This window comes from Callospermophilus lateralis, chromosome 1 (assembly GCF_048772815.1).
Source record: "Callospermophilus lateralis isolate mCalLat2 chromosome 1, mCalLat2.hap1, whole genome shotgun sequence".
Taxonomy (NCBI): Eukaryota; Metazoa; Chordata; class Mammalia; order Rodentia; family Sciuridae; genus Callospermophilus; species Callospermophilus lateralis.
The window spans coordinates 112,554,892-112,572,094 of record NC_135305.1 but is presented as its reverse complement, the minus strand read 5'-3'; the positions used below and the strand labels follow the sequence as shown (position 1 = coordinate 112,572,094).

General features: G+C 46.4%; 1 pseudogene; it reads right to left on the bottom strand.

Moving 5' to 3' along the window:
- Window positions 1-280: 280 nt before the first annotated feature.
- LOC143397887 (transmembrane protein 132B pseudogene) lies at window positions 281-2,167 on the bottom strand (annotated as a pseudogene).
- Between the last annotated feature and the right edge of the window lie 15,036 nt (window positions 2,168-17,203).

Here is a 17,203-nt window from a genome sequence, read left to right as displayed (position 1 = left end):
AACATCTTTGTTTGTATGTGGTGCTAAGGATTGAACCCAGGCAGCACGCATGCCAGGCGAGTGCGCTACCACTTGAGCCACATCCCCAGTCCTGCCCTAACTCTTCAGGGCAGTTCCATGTGATTAGAAGAGGACCCTGCCCCCTTCCCCCCAGCCCCCACATACCAGGCTTCAACAAATAAATCCTTATTAAATCACCCTCTGTTGCTGAACAAGCTCACGGCTCCAGCTGTTTGAAAACCAGAAGGCACATCAGTGAATTCAAATATAACACAGTATTTCAAGTCCTGGGAGTCCCCAGCCCCATGTCCTGGCAGACCCACTTGATGCTGTCATCACTGTCAAACAAGATGGAATTGGTGTACGGGCCCCCATCCTCGGGGAGGATGGTGGTGTAGGAAGTAAACTTGACCCTCTTCCTCTTTGGGCCAGAACAGTTTACAGGTTCGTTTTTCATCTCTTTCTCATAGACAGAGTCCGAAGGTCTGAGTAGCTGACTGGGGAAGGGCTTCTGGGAACCTCCATTCAGCAGGAAGTTCTTCTCCTCAAACTGCAGCCCCCTGTCTATCATGGTCGTGCACTCCTCCGAGGGGAGCGTGATGTCCACTGGGTTCTCCAAAAGCTCCACCTTGTTCCCAAGCCAGACCCAGTCGTGGGAGTGGGAGATGTTGCCCTGCTCGCTCACCGCAAGCCTTTTGTGTCTGTACTTCCAGGCAAATGCCAAGCAGTTGATCAGGAAGACCAGGATGGCCAAGCAGAAGACGCACAGCAGGGCGTACATGCTGATCTCCAAGTCTGTAAAGCCCCTCGATGCCACTGTAAGGTCACTAGGGTTACTGGATTCTGGAAACTTCCCCTGGGTGGGGAAGCTGGTGAAGGCGTCTACACCACCACTCTTGAGCAGCTTCCTGTCCTTCCCCTCCCCAGGCAGTGGCAGGGCTGTGCTCCTGTTGGTCCTGTCCTCTGGGCCAGCAGGGCCACCACACTGGAGCCACTCCTGGACTGCTCGCTCCTGGCACCCTTCCCGCTCTATGGAGTTTCTCAGGTGATCTTTGTATTCCCAGTTCACGCCCTCCATGTCATTGCTGCCTCCTCAGTGCTCCTCCTCGTTGCCCAGTGCAAACCTGACCTTGATGCTTCCTTTACCCACAGCAAGAACACTCTTCCTCTTGGTCTTCTGGCAAGGCTCGCTGATCATCATCTCCAACTTGACCAGGGGCCCTTGTCCTTCGCCCTCTGCAACCACAACCGGCCACTGGGACTGCAGGTTTGGCTGGACAGACACCACCATTTCATCCAATGACGAGACAGTTATGGAAAAATCCTTGGGATCATGAATGTCTAAGTGTTACTTACTGAATTGAACAAAATTCAAAGAAAAAAAATCAAAATATTTGTTGTGATAACTCTTCTTCACATTTGCAAATTTTTGTCACAGAAATGTTAATTCCAAAACATTCTTTAAGTGTACATAATTAGAAAAAATAAGCCCCGGTGTTCTGTAACCTTAATCCATACTTGAGATACACTGGACTGTCATTAATAGTGATCCACATCCCAGTAACACAACAAACAAACAATACAGTTTATGAAGGGCAGGAAAATACACATTAGTTTATTTTATGTCCTACAACTAAATTTTGTTGTGACCCTTCTTAAAGCTTTTTGAAAAATTAGGCCATGCATGCAAGTCATTTCCAAGGGCAACTAATCAGCCATCACCCAAGATATCATTTGAACTATGATACGTTAGAAATTCAATGCAGATAAAGCCACACAGTGCTGGCTGAAGGTACTTGGGGGAAAATGCATTATAATCCCATTTCACTAGAGAGACACAATGCCCCTGATATCTCCTTAAAGTGATTCACTAAAACTCTGAAAATGTGTGAAAGTTTTAGAATTGTCCATAATTACAGTGAGTAGACAGCAATTTGGTGCCTACTTACAGTAGCTGAAATGGAATTTCTAAGTGTCAAAAGCTGCCTGCTTTCATAAAAATGGAAAAATACAATTCTCTGCCATGGTCTACAGTAGACAGTCAATTGCACAGATGAAATTTCTGCCGAGCAAATGGCACAGGGACCTGTGATGGACATTTAAAGAGCGTCTGAGAAGAAGTATTCCCATGCATTGGGGGCAGACTTGGGAAGAGGCAGGGAGACATGTCGGGTGCCATCTTAGGTGCACATGCCCTCTGCTGATCACCTTTGGGACATGAAGACTGAGAGGGACAAGGTCTCTCCATTAGCCAGGGTCTTAAAGGTCTCTGGGAATCTTATCTCTTTGGGAACATGAAAACCTCCCAGGGAATCATTCTCTTATCTCTGGTGGAGACTCAAGAAGAGAATGAGGAGGGAGAAGCAGTCCATGTCTGGCATTTGCTGTGGACCAGCCACACTGGAAATTCACTCTCTCTTAGGAGAAGAGGGAGCTAGACAGATGGAGGATATTCTAAAGTGACACCAAGAACTCGTCTCTGCTCATTAAGATGCCACCAAGTAAAAAGCACCAAAGTGAAATAGGTGTAAGAAAAATTAACCTCTAAATTATAAACATGTTTTATTTTTAATTGCAATTTTATCACAATCACTTAAAACACTGTAATTAATGTTTACACCAAAATATTTCCTAATTCACTTTCAAAAGAAAACGTTTGCTGAAATGATCTTTAAAACTTTCAATAATTGCTTGATTTCACCTTCCAATTAAAGCATTCCTAAAAAGAACAACTTACAGCATTTTTTCTTTGACTCAAAGAATAAATTGATTTTAAAGAGTAGTAACTGTGTGTATGCTTTAAAAGAGATTTTGGTTGATTTAGCAGTAAAGATTATTTCAAAAATGAAGCAGATATTGGTGCTGGATATTCAGAGTAAAGAATGATGACATTAAAAAATTAATCTGTGTTTAGAGAGGGATGCAAAGATAGGAAAGCTGTTGAGAAGATGGTTCCATCCTCCCTTCTACCCCATAACCCTCCAAGTATGGCCTCCAGGTTCATGCACAGAGGTGGGCAGCCCCTATGACATATCTGAGGGCCCCAGGAAAGCACAGCAGGAAAGCGGGTTTTATGGCCTAAAATTATCAATTCATCCAATTTACCTTCTATTTGCAATTTAGTTCTAGAGGACATATTGCATTAAAGCTGCACATATTAAACAGACATTGGAAAACAACACAATTGTAGACTAACACTTTACAGTGAGAATTTATAGTTTTATTGAGAATATCTGTTGCTCAATTTCCAAAATATCATTCCATCAGTATTAGCTAGAAAATACTTACCACAGGTGCATGAGGAAAGATACAAGATCTGGTAATTTCATATTTTCAGCAAGAAATCATTTTTTCCATTTTTTAAAAATGTTCTTAACCACTGCCCATGTGCAATACTGTTAAAGAATTCAATTCCAACTTTAAAAAATAAAATTCTCATGTTTTCCCTGTCTTCAATTAGTAACACAGAAAGTGGAGGCTTATATTCGTAGAAAAACAGCTTTATTCATTTTTCAGCTTAGCTTTTTCTACTAAAAGAGGTCACATTGATGATGTTCATTTATTTTTTCTCAGCATCATCTTGTGAGATAGAAAAATGCAGATCACTGTTTTCATCTCACAGAGAATGACATGCTGGGAGAGGTTATGGCTTGGAAAAGCTTCCACTCCCCAATCTTTCAGTCTGCAACTTCATCCACCTGAGCCATCATGACATTCCTGAAGGGCATTTATTTCCCTTGAGTCCAAGGAGCATTGGGAATGTGAATGGATGCCACAGTCCACATTCTGTGGCAGTGGCACATCAGGTACTATGGCTCCTTCTCAAAATCAGGATCCTCCTAACTTGAGAGGCTCCAGTAAAGCCCAGGACACAGAGTTGTCTTGGTGTTTCCTCCTGCTGCAGATATTAGCCTCCACTCAAAGTCTCACTAGACACCTCTTAGTGACCATCACAGCTCCACAGAGAAGTGAGGCAATTGCTGGCTGTGGACAGGAGGGCAAAAGAGACCTCAGTGCGGGGCTTCCTGGTCCTCCAAGAAGGGGCAGCAGACACCAGATCCTCCTCATTCCAACTCCATCTTGGTTTTGGGAATCAAGGTTGGAGGCAAAGCTCAGACCCAGCAGGGAGCTCTGGGACTGCAGGCAGCCTTGGCCTATCTCCTCCTGAACAAGGAGCCTGCCTAGGGGGTCATGCGGCTGCTTGGGGTGGGCATGGAGCCAGTGAGCTGAGCACACTCCAGGCCCAACCCTTTCCTTACCTGGTGCATCACAGAAGCCATGAGCCCAAACCTGCAAAACAGTGACCAAGTCTAAAGTCATTTATGTCACTGTGAGAGTGAAGAGAGCTAATTCTTGCAAAATGTCACTGAGAGCATTCCAGGTTGAGGAACATATCAAGACCTTCCCTGTCTGTGCCTGTAGTCACATTTGAATGTCCCAGACAAAACATCCATGGAATGCTGGCTTCCTGTGGCTCAGGGGAACTCAGTGATCTCACTTATCTCCAGGTGCACATCCTCTGGGGGTCTGGTCAGTCCTTGGGGGGATGAACCCAGGCTAAGTGCCGAGGGCTGTTGGAGCAGCGTTTTCTGTGTTCTATTTGCTGGTATTTAAGGAGGCCCACTGGAAACAAGAGCTTTGGAGCCTCAGTGGTGGAGAGGGCGCTCTGCTGGGACTTCTGAGTCGAGACACTGAGAAGAAGGTCGCACAGCTACCTGGCTTCAGGAATTGGTGCTTCACAACCTGGTGGGGTATTCTCTTCCCCCTCTCTCCTTCCACTGTGCTTTCATGTTATTGCTGAAGTCAATGCTGCTGTGTATAAGGAGAGAGCCTTTACTGCCTAACTCAGCAGCTTCAATGTCACAGACATCCTAGAGCAGGCCCATGGGCACTCCCCACGTTGGCTCAGGGCCACCATTGGACACTCTACTCACACAGCCTGGCTCTGTTCTCTCCAACTCCTATTATTATTATGGTTCTTTTTGATCTAAGGAGCTTCCTAACAGGGAAGATGCTCACACAGCCTTGCTCTGTTCTCTCCCATTCCTATATTATTATGGTTCTTTTTGATCTAAGGAGTTTCCTAACAGGGAAGATGGGCAGGGCTGCCATTAGGTCAGCCAGGCACTCTTAGATTCCAACTCTAGAAGCTAAAGACTTTATTTATACAGATAAGCTCCTTAGCCTCTCATTCAGTCTTTGCTCCCAAGACTGGGGAACAAAGGTGGCCACACATACACCTCCATTTGCACTTCTATTTTGTCTGTAAAACCAGAACCTCAGCCCCCAGGCCACCCTGTTCCACACTCTGGTTAAGCCCACACACTGAGGAATCTGCTGACTCAAACACTCCATTTCTTGAGCCCACAACCATTTCTAAAGTCAAGTGTGTGTGTTGGGGGTGGGGCGCCTATCACTTAGCTCTTTGTGGTACTTAGAGAAATTTTATCTTTATTTTCTCCTCTCCCCCTTTAGTGTGTTTGCAATGGGGCTCTCACTAGTCTCTCTGAAATACTAGTTGTGGAAATACCATTATAAAAAGTAAGTTGCTGGTGCTGAAAAATTTTTAGGATAATGCTGGGGAGCAAGAGATTACAAGTTCACTTCTAGAATGACTTCCAAAGCAATGAGCCAGCTGCTGTCCAAGTCGGGGTGCCATCATAGTTTCACAGGTCAGCAAGGAGGTCACGTGCCACATCAGCCTGCATACCCCTTCAGCTTCAGAGACCACACCTGCACTGGCTCCTTTCCCTCTCCTAGTGGAAGAGGACTTAGCCTGGGTATTGGAGAGGGTGCAGGTTCTGGGTGCGTGGTGTGCCTGTTGCTCAGCAACATCTCACCACCACCTGTCTCCACATGGGTCCTGAAGCTTGTCACCTAAGGCAGGTTCTCCTGTCTCACATTCAGAACCTGGTCCTGGAACACAAAGGAGATCTCTCAGGCCCTGTAGGTCCAGGCGCTCAGGGATTCTCCCGTATCCAGCAATCCACACCTGGCCTCAAGGAACTTTGAGGTTTCTGTTGGTTCTCCACTGAGAAGCTGCTCTGATCCCCAGCTTTTGTCCTTTCCTCTGACTATGGAAGACACAGTGATGGCCACAGATTTTCTCACACAATGAGAAGAGAGGAGGCTCCTGATTGGTTCCACAGTTCAGGGATGTCACTTCTGATCTCTGCATTTTGTCATCCTGAGAACTTCTGCTGTCTTTTTGAACGTGTTGCCTCTGGCTGCAAGACATGGCCACAGAGCTGTGGTGTGTAGCACAGAGATAGAGGCAGACTCATGGCCAAGGCTTACACTGTCAACCAGAAAACACTTCCCTGAGCCTCCCTGAGCCTCCCTTGAGTCCCAATTGCTAACTGGGTGCCAAGTTCACATCTGCAGACTGGATCAGGGGGACTTCCTTCCATGTGAGAAGGCAAATCCAGGTTTTGATGGGCAAGAAGTGAGATTGAGAAGAATATAAAATATAGTATCAGACAGGACATGTAGAGTCTACCTGGCCTCCAGACCGAGGAGGCTACGTGGAGAACTCTGCGTTCCATCTCCACATCCAGCCTCCAAGGGCAGGTGATGTTCGCACAAGGACTCCACGTGGAACAGTTTTTCAGGAATTTAGGACTGAGTTGGAGTTGGAGCCAGCCACAAGTTCTTCCCAGGGTTTCAGTTCAACAAGGCCATTCTTGATCCCTTGGTGATTCTGAAGGTCTCTCTGGTGGGGTGGACCTCCACTCGGCCAGTGGATTCTGGCGCCTTGACCTCTCAGACCCCAGTCCCTTCCCTGTTATAGTCTTGGTGCTCTACTTGCACACTATGATGGAGGTCACCGGGACATCTTCAAGCGTGCACACAGAGTGACTGGCCTGTGGTACCAGGTACCTCCTCTTTCCCTCGCTCCCTCCTCACAGTCGCCTGCCTCTGCTCTGATGCTTCCCATGTTCATAAGATCCCCCTTCTTTCCTCTTTTCTTCGCCCTCCCATCTACGTGAGAGAAAACATATAACCCTTGACTGTCAGAGGCTGTTGTTTCATTTAGTGTAATGCTTTGGGTTCCATCCATTTACCAACAAAATACACATTTCCTTCTTCTTGGTGGCTGAGTAGAACTCCATCGTCTATATACACCACATTTTCTTTATCCATTTGTCGGTTGGTGGGCACCCAGCCGGGGTCCACAGGTCAGCCAGGGTGAACTGTGCTGCTGTAAACATGTATCCACGTCCCAACACAGTGTGCTGACTCTAACTATTCTTCATGCTTATTGAGGAGCTGGACAGCTGGATCATATGGTGGTTCCATTCCTAGTCTTTTGAGGAATGTCTTCAAAATGGTTGAAGCTCACCAACAGTGTGTTGGTGTTCCTTTTTTCCTCAAATCCTGCGAATGTTTATTAAAATTTGTGTTCTTGATGATTGTTGTTCTAACTGGAAGGCAGTTTTGAGAAGTATCAGCTCAGATGAAATGTGATCACTTTTATTTTAATAATCCTTGTCAAGCACCAGATGACTGTCAGTGAAGGTTTGTTTCTGTGTCTTCTAGTGTATTCCATTGGTGTCGCGACCCCTTGCCCGCAAGGAAGACGCAACTCAGGAATCTTCTTTCAGCAGTTTATTCAGGCCCTTGATATTTCTTCTAATTCCCTGTCGGATGCCCCTCCCAGCCTTAATAAAGCATCCCAAGCCCCAATGCGAAGCTGCCACGTGGAACTCTCTCACAGGGTGCTGAGAAACCATGCACCAACTCTCCCAAACAAGGAGTTGTTTGTTACAGACCACAGTGGAGCCAGCGCCATCTTGCAATGGCGACCATAATCTGCAGAAACGGCTCACCACAGTTCCCCCCTTCTGTTTTCTGAAAACAATACAGGCGAGAGTAGAGGTCCTATCCCACTGTGCAGAAGTGGCTGCATAGTATGGCTCAGTCCTAAGGAGGGCCCTTCCCCAGATCTGAAGCCATATCAGCCGACGCCTTTTTTCGTGGGGCGGGGCGTGGACATCAAACCCGCATTCAATAGGACATGCTCTCCTTGAGGTCCACTTCAAGGATCACTCAAGTGCAGTGCCTTGCCTCGCATCCTGTATCGTGACGAAGGTGGACGAAGGGGGACAGCTAAGGCTGAACTGTGGCTGCACACAACGACAAACGAGTTGACAGCACCCTGAAAGAAAGGCACGGACTTTAAGGAGATAGAGAAGCATTAGTGTGGAAACCCCCCTGCGTGCAATGGCAGCAAGACCGGCAGAGTGCAAGGGCTTTCCAACACTAAGAGAATAACGAGGAAAGACATGCCGATCCCAGTGCAATGTTATAATAACTTGGGGTGTAACGACCATGTCAAAGATTTACTGTTTAAGCTGCGCAAGCCAAACTTGAGGTGAATTGCCATTTTCTAAAGCTGCAAGAGCTTGGATGATCATAGCCTTATCGTGAGCATTGCGGGCCTTGAGGCGAGAGAGAAACCACAAACAGAGAAACATACCGAAGCAACACATTGCACCAAAAATGCCTACCCCCACCCACTCTTTAAAAAAGGAAAAAGCAGAAGATATCCAATTGGTGAATTGACCCAAAGTCACGGGATCAACACAAGTGCTATACAAGACAGCTATCTGGGTTAGTTGAGACTGGATCATGTCTTCCGCTTCCATGGACCAATTTCCAGCCAAATATTCGCCAATGATGCGGGAAGCATTCCTGGAATCATTAAATCTGACAGAGGTTATGCATAAATGTGCACGTTGGTCAACACAACCCAAAAGTACTAAGTCAGCCAATTCTTTTACCTGAGCTTAGAGTAAGTCTATTCTTTGGTTGGCAGCTAAAATCCCTGACAAAATATGTTGATTAATTGTATTTTGGGATTCAAGTATGGTGGAAGTTTGTTGGACAACTTGATTAATGGTGGCAGCAGTTTGTACTTGATTGGCCATAGCCACTCCGGCCATAACCGCTGCAGCAGCAGATACCGCCACGGCTGTCACTATAGCCGCTGTGATTCCAAAATCTCTGCGGACTCTAAGTAGCTCAACAATAGGGAATTTATCAGGATCCGCAGTGACCGGGATTGGGACAAAAGTTGGAATTTTCATAAACACTGCTACAGTCCAGGAACCATTCCAACACTCAGATAAGAGACAGGTAGTATGAGAACAATCCAGCATCCCCGATGAGGTGGCCTTAGCCAAAAGGAATAAGAAGGGGGATTGGACACAGACCATTGCAGGAGGCAATGTGGCATTATACAACAGAGAGTTGAATGAAACAGATGTAAGTCTATTACCTTGTTCACTTTCCCTAACAGTACCAGAAATATTAGCCAGCCAACTTTTGGCTCCTACCAACTGAGCCAGTGCAGAAATATCGGCTGAAGCCCCCTTTTCATTGGAAATCAGCCATTAAAACCAGGACCAACCTACTCCTGTAGAGGAGCTGGCACTATTGTTAAAGTTATAAACATACCTATCAAGAGAGGGGGAAAGGGAGAAACCTTTAGCAACTTGATGTTTCTCCCAAGAATGATCCTGACAAGGCGTAAATGTTGGGGGGAAACCAAGATTAGGGGAACAGTAAGGAGAGGCCTTGAAATGAGTGGCATTATAAATACTACTAGAAAAAGGAGGCACTGGGATTAGTACCTCGGAGATAATAGCCAAGGTAGTTATGTTAAGAGCAGAGCTGCTGTTTGCGGGGGTCTCTGAGCCTGATTGCTTCCCCGAAGCTACCTTGCTCAATACAGCACTGATAATGCTTCCTGAGACCTGATTGGACGGCAATGGGTCCTCCCAGTTAGTCAAATTTTTGGTCTTAAGGCTAATGCAATTAGCGTTTCTAAGGCTGAAACAAAAAACTCCTGTGAGATTAACTTGAGATTGATTAAAAATTCTCTCCATGTCCCCTCTAGGGGAGGCACAGGGAGCAGACATCTCACATGAGGTTGAAAAAAGAGTGGGGAGGACACTAGAATTACCATGAACCGGCATCGGCATTGACCAGGCCCGTGCCACTGCCCACCACCGCATTGGTGTCGCCTGTGCCATCGGCACCAGCACCAGAGCCAGAGCACTTAGCAGAATGAAGATCCTCATCACAGGATTGTTGTGGTATCTCTTGTTGCTGGTCAGTTGATGTCGAGACTCTTCTTGTCAAGCGTTCAGGGACCCACAATGGTTCCGTACGATCCTGGGGAAAAACACATACAGATCCTCGTGCCCATGTCAGCACGGGGTCAGGGCCGTTCCATTGGCCTGTAAGAACATCCTTCCACTTAACATAGCCAATCACAGAGGGCTGAGGGGACACATGTCTATCGGCCGCAGAGCGTCCATGAATATCCAAATTCAAAAAATTAATGGTAAAGAGAGCTAAGGACAGGCGTTCTTTAGGAGTGTGTTCAGCTCCTATTCCCCCTTTTTGTTTTTGTAAAGTTTCCTTTAAGGTGCAATGAGCACGCTCAACAATGCCTTGTCCTTGAGGATTATAAGGCAAACCATGCGTAAGTTGCACTCCCATAGTAGAACAAAAAGCTGTAAATTGTCTGCCAGTATAAGCAGGTCCATTATCAGTCTTAAGGGATGCAGGTGCACCCCATGCTGCCCATGCCTCTAAACAGTGAGTAATGACATTACGTGCCTTTTCTCCCGATAAAGCAGAAGCATGGATAATTCCAGAGCACGTATCAACGGAAACATGCACATACTTAAGGTTACCAAAGTCAGGTATATGTGTCACATCCATTTGCCAAACAATCAATGGCTTTAATCCCCGTGGGTTTACTCCATAATTAGGGGGATGAAGAAATGTGACACAATGGGGACATTGCAATACTATCTGCCGAGCATCCGCTCTTGAAATGGAAAAACGCCTGCGCAGCGTTAATGCATTAACATGGAAGTTTTGGTGAAACAACTTAGCCCTCTCTAAGGAGGAAGCCAAGCATATCAATTGGCCTCTAGTGGCTAAGTCCGCACAGGCATTACCTTGGGATAACGGACCAGGAAGAGAGGTGTGAGCCCTGATGTGCATTGGATAAAAAGAAGCAGTGCGGTTAGAGATAAGCTGTTGAAGCTGAGTAAAGTAAACAGACACATTGTGGGCATCACTAATAGTTCCCATGGCCTCCAGGACTTTTAGTGCTTGTACCACATAGCTGGAGTCCGAAATAAGATTAAAAGGAAAAGAACACTGTTTAAAAACTTCAATAACAATTTGTAGTTCTACCCATTGTGGATTTCCAGGAGCAAATTGATGCTGGATAGGGGGACAGTCATTAATACATAAGCTCCCATTCCAGACTTGGAACCATCAGTAAAAATGTTAACAGCCCCCGGAATTGGACTGGATGAAGTTACCTTAGGGAAAATGATGGGATGTTCTTTAACAAAATGGAGTAATGGATGAGAAGGGTAGTGATTATCAATACCCCCTTGAAACGAGCAACACAGAATAGCCCAGTTGTCTAGAGTAGCACATAAAACATTAAGTTGAGCTTTAGTGTAGGGTATGATAAGAGAAGAAGGTGATTGGCCGAAAAATTGAATGCTTTGTTGAATCCCTTTAAGTGCCAATGCTGCAACAGCATCAGGATAATATTCTAAGGATTTTCCTGGGGATACATGTGGGTGGATCCATAGTAAAGGCCCATCTTGCCACAGTACTCCAGTAGGCTGCCGCATAGTGGCAAGCACACATAACTGGAAAGGTTTATCACTCTGGAGCCTGCATAGAGTGGCATGCTGTATAGCTTGTTCTACTTTTATAAGGGCCGTTCTAGCCTCAGTAGTGAGGCTACGAGGGGAAGCAAGATCTGGATCACCCTTAAGAGTAGCATACAAAGGCTGGAGCACAATATTAGGAATATGTAAATATCCTCTTATCCAATTAATATCTCCCAGCAATTTTTGAAAATCATTTAGAGTTTGGAGATCTTGAGTCCTGATGGTAATTTTTTGTGGTTTTAATTTGTCATACCCAATTGTCGCTCCCAAAAACCTGATAGAATCCCCCGTTTGAACCTTTTCAGGTGCGATGTGCAGTCCATGTTGAGCCAACAGCATCACGAGTTCTTTATAAGCCTCATAAACTGTCTGTTCTAATTTTGCGGCCAATAACACATCATCCATATAGTGAATGATCTTGGTGGAGGAATACTTACGTCTGAGAGGTGCGAGTGCCTTCCCCACATACATCTGGCACATCGTGGGACTGTTAGCCATCCCCTGTGGCAACACCACCCACTCAAACCTTTGATCTGGTTCTTCGTGATTACACGAGGGAAGGGTGAAAGCAAAACATTGGGAATCTTTAGGATGCAAAGGAATGGAAAAGAAACAGTCTTTAATGTCAATAACAATTATATGCCAGCCTTGAGGAACAGAGGAGAGCAGAGGCAGCCCTCTTTGAATGGGCCCCATAAGCTGCATCTGAGCATTAACTGCTCGTAGATCATGCAGTAGGCGCCACTTCCCTGATTTTTTCTTAATGACAAATATGGGAGTATTCCATGGAGAAGTAGAAGGTTGGATGTGACCCAAATCAAGTTGTTCTTTGACTAGATCATGGGCTGCTGCCAGTTTAACCGAGGGAAGAGGCCACTGAGGCACCCAAACAGGCTCCTCGGTGAGCCATGTTATGGGTATTTGAGCCCCAGTGGCCCCTAGGAAAAACCCAGACCAAACCTGTTAAGCTTTTGATGACCTTGAAGAGGATGCTTACGTCCCTGTAGGTGCCTTCCTAGTCCTAGACCTGGCCTATACCCCATATTTTGCATGATATGTTGAGACACTGGGGAATAGTCATTACTAAGAGTGAACCCCATGTCTTTCATCAGATCACGGCCCCATAAAGAAATGGGTAAATCAAGTACATAAGGCTGAAAGGTACCATCATGTCCTTCCGAGTCCTTCCAAGATAGATGTCTACAGCTGATTTGAGGGGCTTGGGCATATCCAAGTCCTCTTAAGGATTGATCAGAAGCCTGCACTGGCCATCCCCTAGACCAGTCCTTAAGGGCTATGATACTAGAATCTGCTCCTGTGTCCAGCAATCCCACAATAGATTTACCTTCTATGCTTAATTCCAAAGTGGGGCGATTGCTCATATCCAGTGACAAATAGGCACAATTTCCTCCGGTGGTACCAATCTGATTTCCTGTCCGTGACCTTGAGTCAGCAGGGAAGTGATTATGCAAACTAGGCAAAATTAGCAATTGAGCAATCCGATCCCCTGGGGAGATAGACACAATGCCCCTTGGAGCTTCCACCATAACTTTTACTGCCCCTACAGTATCAGGGTTTATAACTCCGGGGAAAACATGAAGACCTTGTAGGATAGAGGATGCACGTCCAATTAACAAACCTACAGTGCCAGGGGGTAAAGGCCCTTTGAACTCAGTTTCCACCAATTGGACTCCCATCTTAGGTGTTAATACGAGTCTGGAGGTGGAACAGAGGTCCAATCCCGCGGCACCTGTAGTGGCTCTCCGCATCTCGTGGGATGGCGCAGAGAAGGCCATGTCTCGGGTTCGGGTGTGACATTCTCCATTGCCCCATATATTCGTGGGACCTGGGGTCGGGGGCCCCTTCGGCCGTTTTTTGGCCCAGCTGAAATAGGCTGTCCATGGATGTCCCTCACTGATCTACACTCTCTTGCCCAATGCTTCCCCTTTTTGCATTTTGGACACAGCCCCGGTTGACGAGGGCTATTAGAAGGGCCACCGCGAGGAGGTCCAGTAAAATTGCCTTTTTTGGGACAGTCACGTTTGAAATGGCCGGATTGACCACAATGGAAGCATGTTCCAGCACCAGGACCGCCCCCTTTTGCGATCCGAAGGACAGCAGCTGCAAGACCTGCATTAGTTAAAGGTCCTCCAAGCTCTCTACACACTTTCATCCAAGCTTCTATGCCCTTGTTTTTATAAGGAGCGATTGCTGCTTTACATTCTTTGGTGCATTGCTCAAAAACAAGTTGTTTAATCAAGGGCATTGCTCTATCAGGGTCACCAAAGATTTTTCCTGCGGCATCCACCATCCTAGCAACAAAGTCCGAGAAAGGTTCTGTGGGGCCTTGCATGATTTTTGTTAAATTGCCAGACACTTCTCCTCTATTTGGGAGTGATTTCCATGCACGGATACAAATGTTATTGATCTGTTCATATACCTCAGGGGGGTATCCTGTTTGTTGATTAGCAAATCTGCCTTGTCCCAAAAGCATTTCCTTGTCCCAATGGGGGTGTCCCGCCGCATAGTTTTGGGCAGCCTGCTCTACAGCGCCCTCTAGCACAAAGGCTCTCCAGTCCAAATATTTGCCTGGAGAAACACAAGCCCGAACAAGGCTAGCCCAATCAGAGGGAGTCATACAGTATCTAGACAGACTCTCCACCTGAGTTAATGTGAAGGCGGCATCCACCCCAAAAGTGCGCACAGACTCTGCCAGGGTCTTCACAATTTTGAAATCTAAGGGCTCATGGAATCTTCCCCTATTGTCATCCTGGAAAACTGGATAAGCAAGACCCATCTCAGCGTTAACAGTCCTCCATGCTTGGGCATGAAAAGCTCTCCTCGAAACACCCTCACCGTACGGCGGGTCCGGAGGATCATTTTTCTTGAGCTCCTGTTTATTTTTGTTCCCTTCTCCCATAGTTAAACTCCCTAGCTGCCGAGACAGTCTCCCGAGCTCCTCCTCCTCATCGTCCTCCTCTTCTGACCCACTTTTGCATGGGAGTGTGCGCAGTGTACTGAGATCTGGATACAAGCGTTTCCTCCCCCGTTTCTCGCTCTGCACATTCCCTTCCTCCTGAAATATTTCACTCCGTGCCAGAGACAATCGCCTCCTCCCCTGTTTCTCGCTCCGCACACTGCCATCCTCCTGAAATACGTCACTGCCTGCCGGAGATAATTGTTTCCTCCCCTGTTTCTCGCTTCGCACACTCCCACCCTCCTGAAATACCTCACTGCCTGCCATTTCTGATCTTTCTTCATGTAATTGCTCTAAAACTTCTTGTCCTTTAGCAAGTGCTTCCTGACATCTGCCATCTGCGAGGCAACTACGGATCATCTTCCAAAGGGGTATCACCCCACCCTCTAATATGCCCTGCTCAGAAGCAAAGTCAAGATCTGTGCCTAACTTATCCCAGCTAGGTATAGTGAGGCTGCCAGAAAATGCGAACCACGGTGCAACAATATCTGTCTTCTGTAAAAATCTCTGTAAAGTACTACGTTTCACTTTTAGGCCCTTGGAACGTAACAGGTTATCTAGGGCCAGGAGAAGCGGACTTGAAGATACGGCACCCATGACACAACAAAAGACACACAACAAACAAAAGTGAAAGTAAGAGCGAAAGTACACAGTGCAGCTGCAATAAGATATAATGCTCTCTCTGGCTTTACAGAGGAGCTGCCGCTTTGATAGCGGGTCCCAATTACCTAGGACTAATCTCCGCTTTGATAGCGGGTCCCAATTAATCTGGGACTAATCTCCGCTTTGATAGCGGGTCCCAATTAATCTGGGACTAATCTCCGCTTTGATAGCGGGTCCCAATTAATCTGGGACTAATCTCCGCTTTACCTGCGGGTCCCACTTACCTAGGACTGATCTCCGCTTTGATAGTGGGTCCTACTTATCTAGGACTGATCTCCGCTTTGACCGCGGGTCCTACTTACCTGGGACTAATTGGTGCACCACCCCTGACTGCTGAAAGTTCTGGTTCCCGGGTTTTCAGCACCACTTGTTGCGACCCCTTGCCCGCAAGGAAGATGCAACTCAGGAATCTTCTTTCAGCAGTTTATTCAGGCCCTTGATATTTCTTCTAATTCCCCGTCGGATGCCCCTCCCAGCCTTAATAAAGCATCCCAAGCCCCAATGCGAAGCTGCCACGTGGAACTCTCTCACAGGGTGCTGAGAAACCATGCACCAACTCTCCCAAACAAGGAGTTGTTTGTTACAGACCACAGTGGAGCCAGCGCCATCTTGCAATGGCGACCATAATCTGCAGAAACGGCTCACCACACATTGGTCTGCATGGCTGGTTTTAGGCTGCACCATGTTGGTGGTTACTAAGGCTTTGTGGTGAGTGTGAAGTCGGGTATTGGGAGCCTCTAGTGCTCAAGGCTGCTTTGGCTCTTCTGGTTTTTTTATTCTCACATATGAATTGCAGGATTGTTTCTTTTAGTTCTGTGAAGAATGCCATTGGTACCTTGAAAGGATTGTTTTGAATCTGCAGATCACTTTTGGTAACATGGCCCTGTTAAGAGTATTAATTCTCCCTTTCCAAGAGCAGGGAGCTCTTTTTGAACTTCCATCTCTCTCTTCTTAGCTCTGGGAAATGCCAGGCTCTGCTGGGATTCCCTACCTGTGCTGGCCCTGAAACGTTCTCCAGGAAGTGCACCGGGACGTGGGTGGGTCAGAGAGCTCAATTAATGTGCTTTCCCTGGTTGAGTGATCAGCACAGGGCCCTGCCTACAGCAATGTCTAAAAACCATTGTTTTATGTACTTGGTCCATTTTTAAGTTGTTGCCGTTGGGATGTAAATTTTGGTTCCTGTTATTCCATCTTGGCCAGATATGGATCACATTTCATGAGCTCTTTCATTTCAAGCATTTTATGCCTGACTTTTAGAGATTAAAAAATTGTACCAACAAATGTTAGCTTAGGACAGGATCCAAGCAATGCTAATGCATCAAACGATGGCCCAGAAGGGATTAAGAACTCTTTGCCTAGTTAAAGCTGGACATATGGAGGTAGGCAGCTTTCTCCACCTCTGGATTCACTGAACCATGGGCACACATGCTGGAACAAGCTTAGGTATTTGGGATTTGCATAGGAAATTAATCACAGGAATAAGGAGATCTGTAGGATTGCTTTCCAGACTTCTATGGAAGAGAAGGACCAAGTCAAAAACACTTGGGAAAGCCTGGTAATGTTGGCCACAGCCAAGAAGCTGAATTTCCAAATTTACACTCTAGTCAATACTTCCAGAAAGACTCAGCATTTGAAAGTAGAGCCAGTCTCCAATGGCTCCTGGAGGCAGTCTTGATGCCCAAGGACCCAAAGTATCAAGAAATAATTCCTTAGAATATGTTCTCTTATTTGACTTTGAGTTCATTCCACCGTGGGGAAGTTTATTTGCAACTTTTGGGAATAAAATTCTTGTCCTGAACAATGTGGGAAGTAAAACCCACAACACTCACCAGTATTATGGAGAATTATA